This window comes from Lipotes vexillifer, unplaced genomic scaffold (genome assembly GCF_000442215.2).
Source record: "Lipotes vexillifer unplaced genomic scaffold, Lipotes_vexillifer_v1.1 scaffold697, whole genome shotgun sequence".
NCBI classification, from domain to species: Eukaryota; Metazoa; Chordata; class Mammalia; order Artiodactyla; family Lipotidae; genus Lipotes; species Lipotes vexillifer.
This window is the reverse complement of record NW_006779498.1, coordinates 925,057-929,470: the sequence shown is the minus strand read 5'-3', so window position 1 is coordinate 929,470 and position 4,414 is coordinate 925,057.

The window sequence follows — 4,414 nt, the reverse complement described above, 5'->3', positions numbered from 1 at the left end:
AAAAAAAATATATATATATATAAAATAAATAATAAAAAAGATTTTTAAGCTTAAAGAAAAAAAAGAAAGGGAATGATATGTTCACAGACTTCTTGAACACAGATAGATGGGCAAGTGGTGGGTGATGAGCAGAAAGAATCTGAAGCCCAGAAAAGTCCAGAGGTGGCTGAAGCTAAGGGGAACTAGACATATATAGCAGCAGAGGATGGGGGGTGGGGTGTAGAACAAAAACATGCTGATTGACAGCCAGTGCCCCACCCACCTAATGCCAGGAATTTAACCACCCACCTTCTGGTCCAAAACCTCAAAAAAGCACTGTAGAGAAATTAGAGAAAACATCTGTGGAGAATAAGGCTAGTTGGCAAGTTTATCCAGGTTTCCTTTTTTCTTTACTGGAGTATAATCAATTTACAATGTTGTGTGACTTTCTGCTGTACAACAAAGTGAATCAACTATATGTGTACATATTTCCCCATATGCCCTCCCTCTTGAGCCTCCCTCCCACCCTCCCTATCCCACCCCTGTAGGTCATCACAAAGCATTGAGCTGATCTCCCTGTGCTATGCAGCAGCTTCCCATTAGCCATCCATTTTACATTTGGTAGTGTATATACGTCAATGCTACTCTCTCACTTCATCCCAGCTTCCCCTTCCGCCCCCCATGCCCTCAAGTCCATTCTCTACATCTGCATCTTTATTCCTGCCCTGCCACTAGGTTCATCAGTACCATTTTTTTCAGATACCATATATGTGCATTAGCATATGGTATTTGTTTTTCTCTTTCTGACTTACTTCACTCTTATTATATGACAGACTCAGGGTCCATCCACCTCATTACACATAACTCAATTTCGTTCCTTTTTATGGCTGAGTAATATTCCATTGTATATATGTGCCACATCTTCTTTATCCATTCATCTGTCGATAGACATTTAGGTTGCTTCTATGTCTACTGTAAATAGTGCTGCAATGAACATTGTTATCCAGGTTTTAAAAGAGGAAACAAAGGGGATCAGAATATTCCACTTTGACTTAAGGATTATTTTGAGCTAAAGGCAACTGAGAAACAGCAGATATAGAAAAAGCTCTCTATTCTCTCCCTTTCTATGTAAAAGCAGGGCATAAATTTCCATTCATCAAGGTAACACTTATTTCCCTTCACAAAAGTGTCCCAGTCCCTTCTCCCATAGCAGGAAGAGGAAACTCATCACTGGGAATGGCACCAACTTGAATCTACATAAACAAACCTTACCAATATAACTCTCATCTTCCATTAGTTTCTCCCTTATATTTACCTTCTCACAATCTCCCCACTCTGGAAGCCCAAATCTCTTTTCTCTTTGTCTTGTCACATCTCCACAATTTATCACTCTTTGTTAAGATAGTAGATCAGCTCTCAGGTCTAACCACTCTTTTGGGGCTTTCACTTCTTTTCTATGAAGCCCCCCCACTGTGTAAAAAATATTAATATCAAATAAAACTCATATGCCCTCTCTCCTGTGTGTCTTATCTTTTGTCAGTTTAATTTGCAGGGTGCCATAGACTGAACAAAAGAGGGTAGAGAAGCCACTGTGGAAATCAGTATGGACGTTCCTTAAAAACCTAAAAATAGAACTACTATGACCCAGCAATCCCACTACTGGGCACATACCCAGAGAAAACCATGATTCAAAAAACTACATGAACCCCAATATTCATAGCAGCACTATTTACAAAAGCCAGGACATGGAAGCAACCTAAATGTCCATCAACAGAGGAATGGATAAAGAAGATGTAGTGCATATATATAATGGAATATTATTCAACCATAAAAAGGAATGAAATTGGGTCATTTGTAGACATATGGATGGACCTAGAAAGTGTCATACGGAGTGAAGCCAGAAAGAGAAAAACAAACATCGTATAATAACGCATACATGTGGAATCTAGAAAAATGGTATAGATGATCTTATATGCAAAGCAGAAATGGAGACACAGATGTAGAGAACAAATATATGGATACCAAGGGGGAAAGGGCTGGTGTGGGAGTAATTGGGAGACTGGGATTGACACATATGTATTATTGATACTATGTATAAAACAGACAACTGATGGGAACATACTGTATAGCACAGGAAACTCTACGTAATGCACTGTGATAACCTAAATAGGAGGGAAGTCCAAAAGGGAGGGGATAACTGTATGTGTATGGCTGATTCATTTTGTTGTGCAGTGGAGGCTAAAACCACATTGTAAACCAGCCATACTCCAATAAAAATTAAAAAAAAAAAAAAAAAAGAAATATAGGAGAATGTATTTATGGCCTTGTGGTAGGAATGGTCTCATTAATTACAGCATAAAGAATGAACAAAAATCTATAAACTATTAAATATTTTAAAAAATAAAGAGGGTGGAGAAAAAAAGTTTCTTCCCCTTCCTTGAGATGCAATAAAAGGGACATGACATGATTCAAAGAAATAAAGTATTAGGAGTTGGATTTTCAAGCATAAGGAGAAAAGCTGCTTCAGAAAAGGAACATTCCCACCACCTCTGAAAGGTCTTCCAAATAGGCAACTGATCACCCCACCTTAGGGCCTATTAATCGGCTTCCTCTTTTCTTATCCATTATCTTCAAGAAGTATCAGTCAACATTAACAAATTTAGAATGAGAAGAGTTCTCAGACCTACTCCCTCCCTGAGACTAAGATGATGTGATGTGGAAAAGCCACACCATTGGACAGTGGCAGTGGAACAGCCACATCATTGGACAGTGGCAGTGGAAAAGCCACACCACTGGACAGTGGCAGTGGAATAGCCACGTCATTGGACAGTAGCAGCAGAAAAGCCACACCATTGGACAGTGGCAGTGGAATAGCCACATCACTGGACAGTGGGAAAAGCCACACCATCGGACAGTGGCAGCGGAAAAGCCACACCATTGGACGGTGGCAGCGGAAAAGCCACACAAGTGGATGGTGGCAGTGGAACAGCCACATGATCGGACGGTGGCAGCGGAAAAGCCACACCATTGGACTGTGGCAGTGGAATAGCCACACCATTGGACAGTGGCAACGGGAAAGCCACACCATTGGACAGTGGCAGCGGAAAAACCACATCATTGGACAGTAGCAGCAGAAGAGCCACATCATTGCACAGTGGTAGAGCTGGGTTTTTGACTCCCAGTTCATTACTAGCGCAAGCACAGCAGTGAGGTAAGGGCTTCACATGGAATCCAGAAGCAGTAAAATCTTCCCCCCCACCACCAAAAAAATCCCTCCTATATATAAAATTCCAAACACACATAAGGAAAGATCTGATGTTGAATTTATAGTCCCTTGAACAAAACACCACCAAATCCACTGAACCAAAGAAATGTTTCCTTCACTTGAAAAATAAAAATATAAGAGCTCTTAGCATATTGTTCATGGCCATGAAGCCACCGTTGCTTGAATAGATGACATTCACAGACTTTCATATACTTGAGTAGACAGAAACATAATTTGTCATTTAAAAAGAAAGTATACAGAAAAGAGAAAGGTTAGAAGTACTCTTTTTCCTTTTTCTTTTCTTTCTTTCTTTTTTTTTTTTTTTGACTTGCAGTGAATCAAAGACCTAAATAACAATGATTCTCAATCACAATCCACAAAGCATCAAGCCTGGTGTGTCAGAGGAACCTTGATTATTAAAACTGGCCTAGAATGAACTGCAGCTCTTCCATAGACCTCAGAGAACTCCATTCTCTTCTGGTCCTTGGTTTTCACATCTGAAAATTGAGGGAATTGAATAACCCAGATAATCCTAAAAGTTTCTTTCTTAATTCTTCCCATTTCTAATATTCTATATCATTATATCATTAGTTCTCATTTTTTAAGTTTATCCACTTATTCCTGTAAGCATGACCACTAACTTGCAAAAATGCACTTGTATCTGAAGGGTAGAACGGCTAGAACTGAGATTTCTTTTCCAGTAAAACACAAACTATGAGTATTTGGCCTTCCTAATGGAATAAGGAACCAGGCTGGGCTAGCCAAAAGCTGTGAAAATATCATAATCCAAAACAATGTGAAAGTTAGTACGAAGAAGAGACATTTAGAAGCTTATGAAAAATCTGAGAGTAAGCCCCCAAACAACATTTCTGGACACATAGTCGAGTTTATAAATGGAGAACTATGCCCCAAATTTGGAATAGGACCCGGGCTGGAAATCAACTTGATTCAACAAATTATATTAAGTTTCTAGATTGTGCAAATCTCTGTGCTCAAAACTAAGGAGGATACTAAAAGGGTTCAACTTGGTCCCCGTCTCTGTGTTCATAGTACGATAGAGTTTAGTCATTAAGAGCATGGGTTTTGCATTCCTTCCTGACTTCACCTCCTACGAGTCTTGTGAGTTTAGCCAAGTAACTTAATCTTTCTAAGCCTCCATTTCCTCATCTG